This window comes from Pimephales promelas, chromosome 19 (assembly GCF_988280905.1).
Source record: "Pimephales promelas chromosome 19, fPimPro1.hap1.1, whole genome shotgun sequence".
Lineage (NCBI taxonomy): Eukaryota > Metazoa > Chordata > Actinopteri > Cypriniformes > Leuciscidae > Pimephales > Pimephales promelas.
Genome location: NC_142787.1, coordinates 3,867,107 through 3,886,838, shown reverse-complemented (window position 1 = coordinate 3,886,838; position 19,732 = coordinate 3,867,107). Strand labels below are relative to the sequence as shown.

The following is a 19,732-nucleotide window of genomic DNA, read 5'->3' as shown; positions in this document are numbered from 1 at the left end:
TATTTATCAAATCTAGGCCACTGCTTACCAAAGACTAATAGCAACACGTTGGATGATGTGAAAATATAGAAGGACGGATGAAAAGACAGCAGCTGATACTGATTATCCTGTGTAGTAAACAAGCATTGTTCTCATGAATACACGTCCCTGAGCGGCTGTAATGAAAGGTCTATAGGAAAGGAAATATGATCTGGGAGTGACAGACTATAGACCAGAGCAAACATGATTTCAGCTTTAGAAATGATGGTGTTGGTGTTGGATTGAATACCGTTGCAGAAAAGCGTCTTTTTAAAATGTTACTTGATGGAGTTTTCAATTATGGTTCATAATTTTCTAATGTTTTGAAAGAAGTCTCACCAAAGCTGCATTTTTTTTTAAAGAAGAAAAAATTTTAATATTTATATTTGAATACTTTGTAAAATGTAATTTATTCCTTTGATCAAAGCAATTTTTTTTTCTTCTTCAATGTCACATGATCCTTCAGAAATGATTGTTGCTGCTTCCACATATTTTTGTGGAAACGGTGATACATTTTTTCAAGATTATTTGATGAATAGACATTTTATTTAAAATATATTTAAGATCTATTAATGTAACAAACTTTTAATCAATTTAATAACTCCTTACTAGACACAAATATTATATTTCTTTCAAAAAAATATTACTGTTCCAAATGTATTTTATAGGTGGAGTATACAATTGGCAGCAATATTTGATATGAGTTGGAAAGGTCCACAAAACTGGTCTGAATGACTTGTTCATGATTCAGACTGAATACAAACACGTCCAACAGGTGATGACCCAGCTTATGGCTTATAATGAGCTGAGAACTAAACAAGGATCTGATTCAAAGCACATTTGTTCTAGAGAATCAAAGCAAAAACTTTCTTTTTTTTAAAAAAAAGAAAGTTGCTTTCAAACCCATTAAATCTCCTTGTACTGTCTCAAACCAAATTCAATAATACCTCTAATTTCACAGATGACAACGTTGTCAAAGCGATCCCCATTCACACGGATACACGAAAACAACTAAAACCGCTGTATTCTGCTGCCAGGCCAGTAGTTGGCGATGTTACTTTTTAAAGAAGCCCTATGCGTCTATAAACTGAACACGTAATATACATGCGATGGTGTCACCATTCTCACAAATTTGCGTTTTTTTACTTAGCATGGAAACGATAACGTCATCCTTTTCAAAATAGTGCACTTTGAAACCCATTTTCAAAAGTTTGCATTTTCTTTGCCCCAAAATGCCACTGTTGTGTAAATTAATGGCTAAAATGCATAAAACGGTTTCTGTTTTTAGTTGAAAATGGTGTTGTGTAAATGGCCCCTAAGCTGAATGACTACACAGCAGTGTAGACATATCCGGCAATTTACAACAGAAATAAAAGCAACGCTTACCTTTTTTTATTACAAAATAAAATATGTAAAGAAAGCAATGATGGATCACTTTTGAGCCTATGGAAGCACTTGTGGTACCACTAGATTTAAAATCACCCCTTTGAATGAACTATTTACACTGAGCTTCATGACATAACTTCCAATATAAAATAATATGGGTCACTTGTTTCCGGTCAAGTGTGTTTACGATCTGCTGTAGTTGCCTAGTTCCCGGAAAACCCAAACACAGTGGCTCCTAAACATACACTCCCAACTAAATGTAGGACACCAACAGAGTCTTGGGAGACTAGTAAAGAGTTTCTTACCCGTGAAAGAAATACACTTCAAAAACAGCAAGTGGACCCAACATGCTAAATCATTTTTACACAAAAATATCCTTAAAATTAAACACTGAAATGTATAACTAATTACTTATTTTTATATATATATATACATTTAGTTCATTCAATGGCGCTCTTGGCAGCACATAATTCACCACACAAACCCACTGTGGTCAGCACAAACCATGATAAACCTGTTTTTAATGCAGTCTCGTTTGTCCTCTCGTTTACCTAGGCTATCCATGTTGGTATTTGCCTATTTTGTCTAGTTTCTCCCAAGCGAAAACTGAATTTGATGGATTATTATTACAGAAAACACACTCTCTCCTCCCATGTTATAGAGTATTTATTTTGCTTTTCTAGTCAGCTAGGAACAACTGATATAACAGATTGAATAATATTATATGAACAAAGTCACTCCTTTATTTATTTTTATCAAATGTTTGTTTTACCATCACCATTTTTTTACTGCCAAATTATTAACTAAAGGACTAGTTCACCCAGAAATATCATTCAAACCCATAAGACTTTTGTTAATTTTTGTCAAAAGGTGATATCAATAATTTTTGTCCTTTCATTAAAAGTCCAGGCAATCGACATTTTCAAGCTTGAAAAAGTTCATGAAGACATCATAAAACTAATCCATATGAAGAGAGTGGTTTAATCCAAGTCTTCAGAAAAGACACAATCACTTTATATGATGAACAGATTTTATTTATTTTATTCATATAAACATTGATCTATGCAGCACATAGTGCACATCAAATATTGTCAGATTGCACCCAAAAAAAAAAATGATCAGAAGTGTGTTCATGCAAAAATGTATTTTTAGCATTCGGCAAATTTTAGCTAAATCAATATTTGAGGAGTCACATTAATACAGAATAATTCTAATAATTGTTTTTCTTTTATTATTTTAATCAGCTGGAAGCCATAAAAAGAAGTAGCTCTGAACGTCACTGAAAGCTTTTACCAGAAATGCAGTAGCTGTAAAGAACGGTTAAAAAAATAAACAGCAGTCCTGTCATGGGAAATGGAATAATATGAAATTTATTAAACAATGTATAAACCGACCAAAGAATGAAACCTTGAAAATAATCGATATTTAAAAAATAATCTACTTTATCTGCAATATTCAAACTTTGCCTGTATAAAGGTCGCAGTTACGCTCACATGACGTAGTCATAAAGGCTTATTGTTTGAATCAGAAAGAGCTTTATTGCCAAGTATGCCTAACAACACATACAAGGAATTTGTCTTGGTGGCAGAAGCTTCCAGTGCACAAATAGAATGACAGCGACAACACAGATAATAAAAATAAAATAAGTAATTAAAAAATAAATATATATATAGCTGTTGCTCAGTGCTCTGTAGGGACCAGACGACAACAGTTCAAAGTGAAAGTGGCCTGTGAATGATCCAGAATCTTTCAGAATGATTTGAGTATAATTTTTGGAGATTGGGAATCGGTGATCCGATGAGAACCAATGATTGCCTCAGCAGTCCTGACTATCTGCTGTGGTCTTCTGAAGTCTCATTTGGTAGCCGAGCCTAACCAGGCAGTTACAAAAGTACAGATGACAAATTCTGTGACTGAAGAGTAGAACTCCAGAAGCAGAACTTCGTTAGCTGATGAAGGCAGTACAACCTCTGCCTTGGCCTTTTTCTCAGTGGAGCATATGTGAGTGTCCCATTTCAAGTCCTGAGAGATGATGGTGCCCCACCGCTGCCACAGTACTGTTCATTATGGTGAGTGGGGGGAGTGCTGGGGTGTTCCCCCTGAAGTCCACAATCTTCTCCACTGTTTTGAGTGTGTTCAGCTCCAGGTTATGACTGCACCAGATAACCAGTTCTTTAATCTCCTTTCTGTAAGCAGACCAACGAGTGTAGTGTTGATGGTGCAGGGTTTGGATGTGAATTTCCAAGTTGATGCTCCACTGACAGATGGGGTGGCTACAGAGAACTGGGAAAGTTTAGTCAGGAGGATAACTGGAAGGATAGTGTTGAAAGCCGAGCTGTTGCCCACAGACAGGATCCTCCCATAAGTCCCAAGTCTGGAGAAATGTTGCAGGATGTAGTGCAGTCCCATGTTGACATCCGCAGACCCGTTTGCCCGATAAGCAAACTGCCTTAAGGGGTCCAGCAAGGGTCCTTCAGGTGTGCCAGCACCAGGCTTTCAAATGACTGACTTTAGTCTTATGATTTTTCGTTTCTTTGGAATGGGGAAGAAAGTGGAGCATTTGAAGCAGGAACATACTTCGCATAGCATGGAGAAGACCGGGCACATATCCTCTTCATAGATTGTTGAGAGAGGAGATTGCTGAATGTGTTAATGAATGCGTGGAGAGAAGGTTAGTACAGGTGTGGGGCGTGAAACCAGGTTTTTAAAACTTGCACTAAAACTAATTCAGGTCATCGGCCAGTTGTTGATTCGACAGTAGGGGGGTGGTGTTGGTGTCTTGTAATTGGTGATGTCTTTCAGGACTTTCCACACTGATGCAGAGTCATGAAAACTGTAGAGTAGATTCTCTAAGCCACTCTGATCTTCTTTGTCAGTATCTTTTTCGCCTGATCTGTCCCCACCTCTGTAGGCATCTTCTTTGGCCTGACTAAGCTGTCTGAGTTTTGCTGTGAACCATGGTTTGTCATTGTTGTGTTAATTAAGTCCTGGTAGGAATGCACATATCCTCACAGAAACTGATATGATGTAACAGTTTCAGTGAGCTTGTCCAGATCGGTGGCAGCAGCTTCAAAATCACTCTAATCTGTGCACTCGAAACAGGGTTGTAATGCCCGATCTGTCTCGTTGGTCCACGTCTTTACAGTCTCTACTAGTTTTCGATGATTTAGATGAAGTTTTTGCCTTTAGGTAGGTAAAAGATGAACCAGACAGTGTCCCACATGCAGATTTGGGGCTCTCTGATCAGAGTGACATGCATCATTTATTGTGGTGTAGCAGTGGTCCGGTATATTATTGACTCTAGTGGGATATGTAACGTGCTGTCTGTATTTCGGCAATTCACGGGAGAGATTTGCATACTAAAGTCCCAGAGAATAATTATAAAAGAGTCCAGGTCTTGTTGCTCCATGCCTATGATCTGATCAGCCAGCTGTTGTTGCGCTGCGTTCACACACACTTGCGGAGGAATGTAAACACTTGCAAGAATGAACAAGGAATACTCCCACAGTGAGTAGAAAGGCTTACAGTTGTTGAAGAGTAATTCTAGATCGGGACAGCACATCTTCTTCAATGCTTTTACATACACCACCTTTCATTGATGTAGAAACATGTCCCATGATTTCTCTGCGGATTCTGCATTGCGGTCTGCTAGGAACAGCTGGAAGCCCGGCAGATTTAACACGCTGTGTGTCTGGGATGGCTACATTCAGGCAGGTTTCCGTGAAACACAGAGAATCAAAGTTTTTAAAAGTGCTTATTTGTTCCGAAGTTTGTCTGTTCGCTGCGGAGGTTTGCCAGATGGATGCTAGGCAACTGTCAGCACAGATACAAAAGGATCCAAAAGCGAAAGGAGTTCAATGCAAAGTCTTTAATGTCCAACAAAAATCAGCTTTCAGATAGCTTAGAACTACAACAGAAATATTCTCAGCATGAATGGTCCATGAAGAAGGCAGCTGAGCAGAGGGAGCTGAGGATGCGGCTCACCACAGCAGGACACAGGCGAACAGGAGACAACAAGGCGTATACTGCTACACAAGACAAGACACAGGTAAGATTTCTTGGACAGCCAAAAATGAGAGCGCGTACTCACACAATAATCCGACATAGAACAGAGAGAACAAACAGCAGAAGTAGACGGAGTAATCAGACAGGACAAGACACAGGTGAGGGCGCAAGGCAGCGAGCCGCTGATTGAGATGATCAGCAGGTGGACCCTGGCAGTAAGTGTGTGCGCAGGAGAGTGCGAGAGATAAGGGTGTAATTAAGTGTGTGTGGTAATATGAAGGAGAGAGAGAACAGAAAAGTACCCCAGATCCTGACAGTACCCCTCCCTCAACGAGCGCCCCCAGGCGCTCCCGAGGAAGAGGACTGGTGGGACTGATAGAAATCCTCGATAAGGGAACGGTCCAGGACGTCCCGGGCCGGAATCCACCGCCTCTCCTCAGGACCATAGCCCTCCCAGTCAACCAGGAACTGGTGGCCACGCCCCCGAGGACGAACATCAAGCAGTTTGCGGACTCTGTAAATGGGATCCACCTCGTCAAGAGGTGGGGGGGGCAGGGCGGGACGGGTGGGAGCGCGAATGACTGGTTTGATACAGGACACATGAAAAACAGGATGTACCCGACGTAACTGGCGAGACAATCTCAACTTGACAGCTACCGGACTAAGGACCTTCAGAATAGCAAAAGGACCAACAAAACGGGGCATAAGCTTTCTGGCGCCCTCACGAATGGGCAGATTCTGGGTGGAAAGCCACACCCTCTGCCCACAAACGTAACGAGGGGCTTTAACCCGACGACGATTAGCCGCTCTACGAGTGCGCGCCCTAGACTGACATAACGCAGATCTCACTCTCCTCCAAGTACGCTTGCACCTCTGAATAAAAGCCTGAACGGATGGCACGGAAGTCTCAGCCTCTTGGGAAGCGAAAAGAGGCGGTTGGTAACCGAGACAACTCTCAAACGGAGATAACCCAGTGGCGGACGAAGGAAGCGAGTTATGGGCATATTCGGCCCAGGCAAGCTGGTCGCACCAGGATGCTGGACTCTGAGAAGTCAAGCTACGCAACATACGTCCGAGTATCTGATTGGTCCGTTCGGCTTGTCCATTGGTCTGGGGATGGAATCCTGACGACAAACTGGGGGACGCCCCAATCAGTCGGCAGAATTCCCTCCAGAACTGAGAGGCGAATTGGGGCCCTCGGTCAGACACAATGTCCGAAGGAAGACCATGAATCTTAAATACGTGATCTACCACAATCTGGGCGGTCTCTCGGGCGGACGGTAGCTTAGGAAGCGGAATAAAGTGGGCAGCCTTAGAAAAACGGTCGACTACAGTAAGAATAACAGTGTTACCGGCCGATGACGGGAGCCCGGTAACAAAATCCAAACCTATGTGCGACCAAGGGCGAGACGGAATGGGAAGTGGTCTGAGGAGACCCGAAGGCGGGGTATTGCTTGACTTAGTTTGGGCACAGACAGGACAAGAAGCTACAAATCGACGTACGTCACGTTCTCTAGTGGGCCACCAAAATCTCCGACGAATGGAGGCTAATGTACCCCTAACACCAGGATGGGCGACTAACTTAGAGGCGTGACCCCACTGGAGGACGGACGAGCGAATGGTCTTGGGAACAAATAACGTCCCTAACGGGGCACGAGGGGGTCTGACCGTGCGTGAGAGAGCCCTCCTCACCGCCTGCTCAACTCCCCAGACAGCAGCTCCGACCACACAGTGCTGGGGCAGAATAACCTCCTTGGTCGAAGCTGCCTCTGTGGAGTCGAACAGCCGCGAGAGGGCATCAGGCTTAACGTTCTTGGAACCTGGCCTAAAAGAGATCGAAAAATCAAAACGACCAAAAAATAATGCCCAGCGGGCCTGACGAGCATTAAGTCTCTTGGCGGAGCGGATGTACTCGAGGTTACGGTGGTCAGTCCAAACGACAAATGGAACCTTGGACCCCTCTAACCAGTGCCGCCACTCCCCCAAGGCCAGCCGAACCGCCAAAAGCTCCCGATTACCAACGTCATAATTGCGCTCTGCTGGAGAAAGGCGATGGGAAAAGAAGGCGCACGGATGAACCTTGTCATCTAGAGAAGAACGTTGAGATAAAATAGCTCCTACGCCTACATCGGAAGCGTCAACCTCGACTATAAACTGTCTCTCAGGATCAGGGGTAACCAAAATGGGCGCGGAGGTGAATAGCCTCTTTAGTCGATCGAACGCGTCTTGTGCCATCTCTGACCAAACAAACTGAGACTTAGTTGAAGTGAGAGCAGAAAGAGGGGCGGCCACCTGACTGAAGTTACGAATGAATCGTCTGTAAAAATTCGCAAAACCTAAAAATCGTTGGAGAGCAACACGAGAATTCGGAACGGGCCAATCGAGAACCGCCCGCACCTTCTCGGGATCCATGCTGATACCCTCAGCAGAGACCACCGAACCAAGGAAGGTGACCGATCGAGAATGAAAAACACATTTCTCGGACTTAACAAAGAGACGGTTCTCGAGTAGTCGCTGTAATACCCGACGAACGTGCTGCACGTGTACTTCGAGTGAGGGAGAGAAAATGAGGATGTCGTCCAGGTAAACGAATACAAAGACATTTAACATATCACGCAAAACGTCGTTGACCAACGACTGAAACACAGCCGGAGCGTTGACCAGACCGAAAGGAAGAACGCGATACTCAAAGTGCCCTCTAGGGGTGTTAAACGCAGTCTTCCATTCGTCTCCCTGTCTAATGCGAACGAGATGGTACGCGTTACGCAAATCCAACTTAGTAAAGATCTTTGCGCCCTGCAAGATCTCGAAAGCTGACGACATAAGGGGCAAGGGGTAGCGGTTCTTGACCGTTATGTCGTTCAACCCCCGATAATCAATGCATGGGCGCAACGACCCATCCTTCTTTTTAACGAAGAAGAATCCAGCACCCGCTGGCGAGGAGGACGGAACAATAATTCCAGCGTCAAGAGACTCGGCAAGATATTTATCCAAAGCCTCTCGTTCAGGCGCAGAGAGAGAATACAATCTACCGCGAGGTGGCGTGGTGCCTGGAAGTAGATCGATGCAACAGTCATAGGGGCGGTGAGGCGGTAGAGAGACGGCCCGGGAACGACTGAAAACCGCCCGCAAATCGTGGTACTCCCCCGGGACCCCAGTCAGATCACCAGGATCCTCCTGAAAAACCGACACAGAAGAGACAACAGGATTAGCAGACACTAAACAATTAACATGACACGAAAGACTCCAAGACAAAATGGTATTCCTGACCCAATCAATATGAGGACTATGCTGAACTAACCAGGGATGTCCTAACACAATGGGGGTAAAGGGGGACTGAAAAATGAGAAAAGAAATAGTCTCTTGATGATTTCCCGAGATGGAGAGACTCACCGGACTGGTAACCCGGTGAACACTAGAAAGAATACTACCATCCAGGGCAAAGACGGTGGTGCTCCCCTTTAAGTCCACCAGGGGGATGTTATGTTCCCGAGCCCATCCTTCATCAATAAAGTTCCCCTCGGCCCCCGAGTCGATCATCGCGGGACATGGAACGGTGGAACCGGCCCAGCGAAGGACGGCTGGCAGGGTGGTGCAGGCTCTGGATGAGGAGGACGTTACAGTCGCGCTCGCCAGTACTCCTCTGTCTACTGGCGAGCTCTGGCTTTTACTGGACAAGCCGCTGCAAAGTGGCCAGCCGTGCCGCAATAAAGACACAGCCTGTTGGAGATGCGACGCTGTTTCTCCTCTGGCAGAAGACGAATGCCACCCAATTGCATGGGCTCTAGATCAGGTCCAGCAGCAACAGGAAAAGGAGGGTCGTGAAGAGTGGTAGATGCAGTGCGAGCACGCCGCCGTTGAGCAAAGCATCTGTCGAGGCGAATGGCTAGCTCTATCAGTTGGTCGAGCTGGGTCGGAGAACCGCGAGCATAAATCTCCTCCTTTAAATCCACGTTCAACCCCTCCAGGAACCTTGAAATCAGAGCAGGCTCATTCCATTCCGCTGTGGTGGCGAGGGTGCGAAACTCAATCGCGAAATCAGCCACTGTTCTCCTACCCTGACGAATAGTGGTGAGAAGGCGCGAAGCCTCGCGTCCGAAAACCGACTGGTCAAAAACCTTAATCATCTCCTCCTTGAATAGGTCGAAACGATGACAGGAGGAAGTCCCAGCCTCCCAGATGGAGGTTCCCCACTCGCGAGCGCGCCCAGTCAATAACGAAATCACATAGGCGATGCGGGCTCGATCCTCCGCGTAAGTCTGTGGTTGCAGGGAAAAAGCCACCTCGCACTGAGTCAAAAAGGCTCTACACTCAGTAGGCTCACCTGCATAACATGGTGGATTGTTAACACGGGGTTCAGGAAGAGAATGACGACTCGGAACACCTGGAAAATCTTGATGAGCCTGAAGGAGGCGAGCAGACAGATCATTAACCTGTGCGGTCAAACACTCCACCGCATCTCTGGCAGCAGATAGCTCCCGCTCGTGACGACCCAGCATAACTCCCTGGATCTCTACAGCAGAAAAAAAAGATTCCTCCTTTGCTGGATCCATCGTGGTCGGATTATTCTGTCAGCACAGATACAAAAGGATCCAAAAGCGAAAGGAGTTCAATGCAAAGTCTTTAATGTCCAACAAAAATCAGCTTTCAGATAGCTTAGAACTACAACAGAAATATTCTCAGCATGAATGGTCCATGAAGAAGGCAGCTGAGCAGAGGGAGCTGAGGATGCGGCTCACCACAGCAGGACACAGGCGAACAGGAGACAACAAGGCGTATACTGCTACACAAGACAAGACACAGGTAAGATTTCTTGGACAGCCAAAAATGAGAGCGCGTACTCACACAATAATCCGACATAGAACAGAGAGAACAAACAGCAGAAGTAGACGGAGTAATCAGACAGGACAAGACACAGGTGAGGGCGCAAGGCAGCGAGCCGCTGATTGAGATGATCAGCAGGTGGACCCTGGCAGTAAGTGTGTGCGCAGGAGAGTGCGAGAGATAAGGGTGTAATTAAGTGTGTGTGGTAATATGAAGGAGAGAGAGAACAGAAAAGTACCCCAGATCCTGACAGGCAACACTGTTCTGAAGAGCTTCACTTGCACGCTGGTGTTCTTACAAATAATGCTACCTATCAGATTGTGCTACCAACAATTTTTTGCATTGTTCTAAGGGTAAAGGCGGGCATACACTGTGCGATGTCTGTGCGATTTCAGCAAGGTACCTACTCACACTGAATGAGTAAATCGCATGCGATGCAAAGCCAAAGTTCAGGATTTATGTGCTCACACTGTACGGTCCGATCGTCGAGCTGCGACTTCACTGCTCACACTATACGTGTAATATCTGCGATAACCCCCTGGATTGCGCCTATTTACGTGTATGTATCCAGAGATATTGTCAAAACAAGCATCTGCTATCAGTATCAAGATGATTTAGTATTTTTCAATTTATGCATTTAATTATTATTATTATTATATTATCATTATTAAGGGAGGCCTATAGGCTAATTTTACTATTAAATTGATCCGCTATTATAATTAATTTGCCACGCAATATTTTCACAGCACATAACCAACGTGCTGTGAGAATAATAAAATATTAATCTTACTCCTCATTAAAAATTGTCTAAAACATTTAGGTCGATTTCGATTACAATGAATTCGATACATATAAAATAACTATTAACAGTCTATAATATGTCCGAACATTGCCATTATTAATCATCAATGAAAATTAAAAACAGGTTTATTTCAAAAACATTGTTTGACAAAATAATAAAAGAGGTGTTACATATCAGGTGGCTTGAAGACAGTGGGTAATATTATCCATTTTGCAACACGAACTGGAGGTAAGCAACAGTAATTTGTAGCTTGTTTTTATTTTAATTTTATTTTTGCTGCAGATGAAATGGTTAAACTTCTGTTTTCGCGCAGGTGCAGTGAGGGAAAAAACACTGAGTTTAGGGCAATCGGTTCGTAGCTTTGCTTCAACTGTGCGATATAGTCACGAGGAGCGACCAAAATTTTTGACATGCCAGAAATTCATCCGACCATCCGATTGTCGATCGTGAGAGGTTAATCGCCTCTCGTTTCTCCCTGTACACTGCACGAACACTGCACGACAAACGACGCACGACAAAGCTGAAAATCGGTCCGACACGAAAATGAGTCGCACGAGTCAGAATTCGGCTCAAAATCGGACGAAAATCGCACAGTGTATGCCCGCCTTAAGTTTAGGGTAGGGTTGATATGGACATTAATAAAGCCTCAAACGACATGGAAATGATGCTGCTGGTAGTATTTTTCGCTGTTGAATTGTGCTACCCACTGTTTTAATGGGAGGTAGCAATATTTCAGCAGGTAACACAAATCGTGGCGTGCAGGTGACGCTCGTTAGCACTCGAGCCATCAGCCTTGCTCTGTTCCCACGACTCTCAGTCCCGCACTGCTTCCCTCACAGGCCACGGGGTGTCCTCGAGAGTACGCTCTACTCCCCCAGCCGTCACGACGCCCACAGCACCTGGGGTTAAGGACAGACGAGGGACGAAAAGGAAATGGAAGGATGAGGAGAGACAGAGATGAGTGAGGAGAGAGAGGGATAAAAAATTCTTGGTCCGGTTCCCAAAAGGCACTGCCGCTCGGTCCTCAACCAGCCGAGAGAATTTCTTCGCACCGGACGGCCTTATTCTCCCCCTTCTCCTGATGGCCGGCGACAGCCCCTCCTCGTTGGCGAGGCCTAGTTCACGCAGCACCTTCTCCTCCACATGTTGGCGGCTGGATCCAGATCCAGATGTCAGCAAACGGTGACGTCTCCTCCGACCTAACGGCAGCCACCTCTCCATGCTTTTGGTGGACAGATGCGAGTATATCAGTCCCCTCAATGATCCCTCCAGCTCCACCGCCTCTAGCATCCTCGGCGGCAGATTCTGCTCAATCCAACTCAACGGCAAATCGACTTTCCCACAGCGGTGAGCGCTCTATCACAACGCTTCTCTCCTTCCTCCCAGGCTTCGCTACCAATGTAACAATGTACATAGTTCAGGGAAGGAGGAGAGAACCGACAAACATTTAACATAAAACTTTAATCTAAAAATAAACAAACAACAAAACTAGAGTAAAGCGTCAGACCCTCAGGGACAACTGCCGCACAAACATAAACAAAACACAAAGTAAAGTCCAGGCCTGATCCTCTCATATCTTGCACAGTTGTCACTCCTTCTTTTATCCTTCCAGACCTCCTCCGTAAGACTCGAGACGGTGTGGCGCGCAGGTGACGCAATTATCACTCGCAACCACGGCCTCGCTCCGTTCTCGTGGCTCTCAGCCCCGCCCTGCCGGCCACAGTCCGAATAATGAAAACCAGTGTGTGGTGTGTACAGCCGAATATTCAGCAGTTCGTCCCTGGTGAAACTGAGAGGAATAACTAAAGACAGGACAAACTAACAAAAACAGTAAAACAACTGTGGAGCTACACACCGATTTGTTTTGCCATATCCACGTGATCTGTGACATCCAAAGCTTTGTTTTCGCGCACAACCACGTGACTGCTTCGTATTCGGATTCAGAAATTGAGCAAGCGCAGCTCAAGTGTCATTTGCTTCTTTGATAAGAATAAATCATAATATGAATATTTACATGTGTAGTTTTGTGCATGTTCAATTTCAGTATTAATCCCCAGCTCACAAGTACTTCAAACTGACCATTCCACAAAAATATTCATTTATTTTGATCATATATTCCTACATGAGCCGTGTCTATGTTTAGGACATTAGGCAAAAGTTTGTGATCGAAGCAGAAAACTGCTACAGTGGGCTACTGTACAACACTAAAGTAGCCTACACAATAGCTAATTTGTTGATTTGTAAATGTATTATTTTTCATACATTTATTCACATTTATTGATACATTTTCCAAGTAAAGACACCTGAAAGACTATTATGTATATATAGGGATGTCACGGTACCAAAATTCCAGTAGTCGGTACCGATACCATTACAATTTTACGGTTTCGGTACCAATTTGGGTACCACAGCAAAATCAGTTGTTCAAAAAAGTGAAAAATAAGCAACCTTCTACGCAAACATTATTATTCATATTAGTAGTAGTATTTTTAATTAATGGAGACGTAGTTAAATCTATTGTACAGTAGCCTAATATAATTATTTCTGTCAATTTCTTTAAACCAAACTTTCATTTTGACGGGTTGCCGTGAAGACCATTGAGTATCTGAGCGTGTATGATATGATCATAGTTATTCTCAAATGAAACGGTAAAATGCTAATGAAGTAACTCGGAGATGGATGGAATCATGAATCATGTCATCATATCATGAGGTAGCAGAGACTGAAAACAGCGCCAGTGTCACTCGTGCTTCAGTGTGTGCGTGTGTGTGTGTGTGGTAACGTTAAATGAAACCGCGCGTCTGTGCCGTTCATTCACAAAGAGACAAGCAGAACATGCAGGGTTCATATTTAAATAGTCTTTTTGCAGTTGAATATACACAGACACACATCAGCAGCGCCGTTGGTCGCCATGTCTGAGCGCTTATATGAAGAGGACTCACCTTAACGCCATTTGTGCATGTGCATCCAGAACCGGGTTTGACCGGGTACTCGGTACCTACGATACTTGGTACCGTGATGTTTAACAATTTTTAGTACCGACTGGGTATCGAATATTTTGACAACACTATGTATATTCAATATTTGCATTGCGTTATATGGTTTTCGCAACACAAACTGAATTATTATTTAAAACAATGAAGAACGGCTGGGTCGTCTGGGACGCAAAAGGCAGATTTTACACCTTTTGACCACAAGATGTCGCTAGTGTGGACCATGTTGAAAAGCTTTGAGTAATGAACACATGAATACAGTTGAGGAGAAAGCCTCGGTGCTTCACAAAGCTTTTTTTCACCATCAATATTAAAGTGACAACAGCATAATTGTGTCTGTCAATGTTGCTGTCTGTGTTATTAATGTTAATCGAACAACAAAAAAGTTTTTTTGTTTTTTTTTTATCTCATAATGCTCTTGACTTTTCTCTTGCAACTTTAGAAAATGTATATATTTACTCACACCATGAAGGCAATGCAGTGTTTTATAATACATTTGATAACTCATTTATGAAATATTTATTTCTAATGCTTGAAGTTTTTCATTGAGTCTTTGTTCTTTTCTCCCCCTCTATGTTCGTAATCTACTAATCTTTTTCACAGTTTACTTATCTTCAGTAAGCTTGTTAGTCTTTTTTTTTTAGTTTTTTGATATTGAAAATTGTGACAAGAATTATGAAACTTCAAATGGTATCCAAACGTGTAATCTCATAAAAACCTTATTTAACCCAAGCAAGCAATATATTGTGATACCATTCTCGTGTAATAAATTACTCATATCATGATATAAGATTTTGGTCACCCCAATGTCCATAAACTAAAACACTTTTTTTACATACTAGTTTTCTGCAGTTTGCACTTGCAGGTCGTCACTGTGTTATGCACAAGCTGAAGAATCTTATGCGTAGGCGTGCTTTGATCAAACTGGTGGCCTTTGCACTAAATCTACAGAGTACAGACACACACTGTGGCTAATACTCAGGAAGTATGACTGGAGACAATCTTGCATAGGCTGATGTTTAGACTTGTCTTATTAGCTCCAATGTCTGTTTGTGCCTGAAAATGACAGTCTGAGCTAATTACAAACAAGCTTGCATTTTGCAGTCCAGGCTTCAAATGCACAGACTATTCTGCAAATGTCAGAGGTCTCTGCTCGCTGAGACAGCAACACACACTCCTTACACGCAGGCTAATGCCTATGCTTCTCAGGTTTGCACTCAAGGACAAATGAAGCTCTCTGCACATTTTAATTAGGTTGTGGATTATTGCTTTAAACTACTGACTGACTGTATAATTATAAAATAAAATATATCATTTACTCCACGTCATACTAAACGTATAAACTTTCATTTCATACAAATGGAGAATTTTTGAATAATTGACATTGGTGAAGCACCAATTTACAGAAACACTGAAATTTAAAATAATGTTTATTTGATAATTAATTAAATAACTACTGTATTGGCTTCGGGACACTTGGAATACGGAACGAGTTGCACTGCATGGGATTATTTGATTTTTTAAAGACTGGAGAAGGTCAAAAATTCTAACCTTAGGTTGGGTAAAACACATAGGCCTAATCGTTTACTTATTCAATCTAGGACGAGAACACTCTTTAGGGGAAATACAAGCTCAGTTTCATAGCTGATTATTAGCACTTTAATATTACATGGCAAAAAAGTCACATGTTCATCTCCTATCAGTACAGGCCTGTGGGTGAAGTCCCAGTCAAACCCTTTTGCCATGACATTGCACTCAAAATTCAGTGCTTGCTTACTTTCTTGTCTGCTCATCAGGCTACACATGGGCTCTTAATAAAAACCTGAATATATAGCAAGTAGATGTAATGCTATCCCTCTTATAGGTGACCACCCCTGCAATGTTTACATGAAGAAATAATGACCTACTCTCTTGACTGCACATATTTGTACACTTCACAGATTTAACACATGCAAAAACTGCATTAAACAAAGTGAATGTTGCTTTAAAGATTAGCGTTGTGAGCGAGATGCTACTTTATTCTGACCTACTAACACTTCACAACAACACCCTTAACTCAACATGGCACCCTTCAAAAACAAATAGCGTCAACCTAACCCGCTGCGAAACTGCGCCAACACCCACGCAACGGCGCGTTCTGATTGGCTGTGAGCAAACTCAGAACCCGCCTCCGCGTATTAATGATTGCACCAATTCGCAGTCAATCAAGACCCGCCCCACAAAGCTCGGTTGACTCGACAAGCAACAAACAATATCGCAGGCCTCCACACGTTACGTAAACAGATGGAATGCAAAACATTATTTCCGCAAACTTTTAGTTTGCAGATAAACGCTCAATTTTGAGCCCTTACCAAGACTGCATGCAAAATAACTTGAGATTAAACGACTCGATCAAACTGACCAGAAATTACATTTTAATGCGGGTTTTTTTTTTTTTTGGTGCACGATCAAAACACATTAATATCAGCTGGGGTAGGTGTCCATGTCCCAAAAACGTTCTAGACAACGCACAAACTATCGTGTTTTGTCATTTCGCTTAGCATCGTGCACGATGGGGGCGTGTACCCTTGCAGACTTATAGTAAGACTATTCCGTAAAAGAATCTATGAATACAAAAAAATCTAGCAAATCACTGATTTTCCGATTCGGAGAAGCTTTATTTAATGCATCTAATTTATATTATCATCTTATTAGTCGATATCTGGGCTGGGTTTGTACGCTAAAAGAAAACTCTGGGGTCCTGCAATGTTCTAGAAGTTCTTCTTGTGTAACTGAAAGCGAACCAACACCTCCTGCCCTTACTCAGCACCAATGACTGGCCAGCTAAGCAAACACGGGAAAAATATTGATCTGAAAGGACAAACGGACACCTCAAGCTGCGAAACACGATAAAATATCGCACTGAATCCAGTGAGATAAACAGACGAGAGCGGGTTAGGGGAACTAGCGCTGCTTCAACACTATGGCCTCCGCGTCCCTCCCCTCTGCTAGCATAACTTAGCCAGAGAGCTAACTACAAGACACACTGTTTTTATCATCATTAAACAAATATTCTTGCACACTTCGCGGCGTTGGCATAGTTAAAAAAGATGACTCACCTTTAAGCAACCCATTTATTAGAAAAAATGGAAGTAATTCCCAAATTTAATCGTCTGTATGAAAACTTAATGTCATTTCTTCTCAATCCACGCCGTCTTCCTCTCTCGGGTTTGTTTTGTTTATCTTCTTCCTGACGGGTTCCTGGAAAGCGCGTGACTCCCTTGTCACGTGGTTCTGTGCTGACCAATCAAGGCGCGCGCTCGTTCTTGTGCCAAAACAAGTTATTTAAACACTTCAGCCTGAAAAAGGGGGTTTCATAATATTATATTATATTATATTATATTATATTATATTATATTATATTATATTATATTATATTATATTATATTATATTATATTATATTATGATATATTACATTATATAATATGATATTATTTTATATTATATTATATATTGCACTACATTATATTATATATTGCATTATATTGCACTACATTACATTATTTTATATTACATTATTTTATATTACATTATATTATATTATATTACATTATACTACATTACATTAGATTAGATTACATTATATTATATTGCATTATATTGCACTATATTACATTATGCTATATTAAATTATTACCCCAAAAAGAACAAGACCATAAAGAGACATTAGAAAATGTATTTATTGCTATTTTCCATCTTATTAGGACACAAATTATACAATTTGACAGAATGTAATGTGTATTACAATTATTACATTTTAGCGACATTTGGGGAAAAAAAAGTATTCTCTCATAACTTAAACAAAACATTATTTAAAAAAATTCAGTTGAACAATAAGTATAATGCCTATTTATGGATATTTTAGCCTACTGTATAATATTTATTATGTTAATTTCTAGGGCCTATAAATGATCAATATGAGCAAAACTTTGCTGGAAAAAAAAAACAGTTGTACACAATCTACTTCATGACTCCTGTCATCTGATTGATAGTTTATTTTTTATCAAATAAAATATTTTTATAAAGTAAATGTAATATTTTACTGTTAACCTTTGCTGGACTGAATCAACTCGGGTTTACTTGATTATTCATACATCATTTTAAAATTCATATTAATGTTAAATATAAGACACACAAGGCTTTGGGGGAACTTTTAATTATCATTATTTTGCAATGCATTTATGAGCCATAAAAGCCATTTTATACCCCTAAAAGGGCATAAAAACATTTATGGACAGATTATGAAAAATGTACAAATTAAATACATAAAATTTCAACATAAGCATACAACAACTTGCAAGCCCCATCCAAATATTTTAAATATGTCAAATATATAAACTTTTATCTGAAGCTGAGTAGACTTGCCACAACAGGTCATGCTGTTTTAAATGCTGCCCACAAGCTTAACAGAGAATGAACAAAGTCACCAGATCAAAATACTCACACAAAAAACAAACACAATTTTTACCATGAAACCAAGAAATGAGACATACTTTCCCTGCCTTTCCCTATAGCCTCTCTAATGTGTGTATCCCCCAATACAAACACCATAGGGATCATATAGGGCTGATTAATTAAGGGCTGAAGAAAGATTAATTGCGATTAATCACAATTCATTATATTATATTATTCATCATTATATTATATTATATTATATTATATTATATTATATTATATTATATTATATTATATTATATTATATTATATTATATTATATTATATTATATTATATTATATTATGGCTGTGAAAAGATTAAGTGCAATTGATCGCGTCCAAAATAAACGTTTGTGTTTACGTGTCTAATTATTTTGCATGTATAAATACATATGCATGCATGTATATTTAAGAATCATTTGCACGTAAATACTACATATATAAATACATAATCTATATTATATATAAATATTTCATATATGTATAACACAGTTTCTTAAATATATATATATGTGTATGTATGTATGTATGTGTGTGTGTATTTATATATACAAAATAATTATACACAGCACACACAAATATATTAATATAATAATAGTATTAAAATATTATTATAATAATATTAATTACATAATATAATATAATATAATATAATATAATATAATATAATATAATTAGAGCTGTCAAACAATTAATCGCAATTAATCGCATCCAAAATAAAAGTTTATGTTTACATAATGTGGGTGCACTTCTGTGTATAATTATGTTATATGTATAAATACACACACACGTGCTTGTATATATTTAAGAAATATTTCACGTACATACTGTATGTAGATAATTTATATCATATATCAATATAAATATTGTATATATAAATAATATATTTTTTTCTTAAATATACATGCATGTGTGTGTATTTATATATATACAAAATAATTATACACAGAAGTGCATTATATATTATGTAAACACAAACTTTTATTTTGGATGCGATTAATCACGATTAATCGTTTGACAGCCCTAAATATAATATAATATAATATAATATAATATAATATAATATAATATAATATAATATAATATAATATAATATAATATAATATAATATAATAAAGTTTTGTTGGCTTTGCTGTGCCATTGTATATGGATTTCTTTACCAAACCTCCCTTTTTTGGAGCTGATTGTGAAGGAAAAGCAGCCAAGAAGTGTTCGGCACACACGGGACC

General features: G+C 40.8%; 1 protein-coding gene across 1 annotated transcript in view; it reads right to left on the bottom strand.

Annotated features, from left to right (window-relative positions):
- Nucleotides 1-17,257, bottom strand: part of crebrf (creb3 regulatory factor) — a 37,852-nt gene extending 20,595 nt beyond the window's left edge. Inside the window, exon 1 of the mRNA XM_039688240.2 lies at nucleotides 17,127-17,257. The gene's annotated coding sequence lies outside the window, so the exon portion shown is untranslated. The remainder of the gene's footprint in view (nucleotides 1-17,126) is intronic.
- Nucleotides 17,258-19,732: the final 2,475 nt, after the last annotated feature.